Genomic DNA, 995 nt, shown 5'->3' on the forward strand with positions numbered 1-995 from the left:
TGACTGGAGAGGCACTGGGAGGGAACTGGGGAGCACTGGGAAGGAACTGGGGGGACTGGGATGCCAATGAGAGGGAAAGGGGTGACTGGAGGGACACTCACAGGGAACTAGGGGACACTGGGAAGGAACTGGGTGGCACTGGGATGTCACTGGGAGGGAGTGGGGTAACTGGAAGGACACTGGGAGGGAACTGGGAAGGAATTGGGGGGACTGGGATGCCACTGGGAGGGAACTGGGGGGCACTGGGAGGGAACTGAGTGGCACTGGGAGGGAGTGGGGTGACCAGAAGGGCACTGGGAGGGAACTGGGATACCCCTGGGAACGAACTGGGTGGCACTGGGATGCCACTGGGAGGGAGTGGAGTAACTGGAGGGGCACTGGGAGGGAACTGGGGGGCACTGGGATGCCACTGGGAGGGAACTGGGTGGCACTGGGAGGAAGTGGGGCAACTGGAGGGGCACTGGGGGGGAACTGGGATTGAATGGGGGAACGTGGGAGAGGTCTGGGGGTGGCATTGGGAGAGAGTGGGGCAACTGGAGGGGCACTGGGATTACTGGCTAGGAGGGGAGGGAACTGGGAGAAGACGTGTCGGGGCATTGGGAGGGAGTGGAGAGACTGGAGAGGCACTGGGAAGGGACTGGGATGCCCCTGGGAGGGAACTGGGCAGCACTGGAAGGAAGTGGGGCAACTGGGATAGCACTGGGAAGGAAGTGGGTGGCACTGGGAGGCAGTGGGGTGACTGGAGTGGCACTGGGAGGGAACTGGGAGGCAGTGGGAGAGAGTGGAAGGAATGTGGGGTCTGGAAGGGAGTTGAGGGGGAGCTGGATGGGAACTGGGGGAGACTGGAGGGGAACTGGGAGGAAGCTGGAGGCAACTGGGAAGGAACAGGAAGGACTGGAGGTAAACTGGGGGAGACTAGAGGGGACTGGGGGTGAAATGGGAGGGAACTGGGAGGGAGTAGGGGGACTGGGAGGAATTAGGGGACTGGGAGGGAA

This window comes from Calidris pugnax, unplaced genomic scaffold (genome assembly GCF_001431845.1).
Source record: "Calidris pugnax isolate Ruff unplaced genomic scaffold, ASM143184v1 scaffold1959, whole genome shotgun sequence".
Classification (NCBI taxonomy): domain Eukaryota; kingdom Metazoa; phylum Chordata; class Aves; order Charadriiformes; family Scolopacidae; genus Calidris; species Calidris pugnax.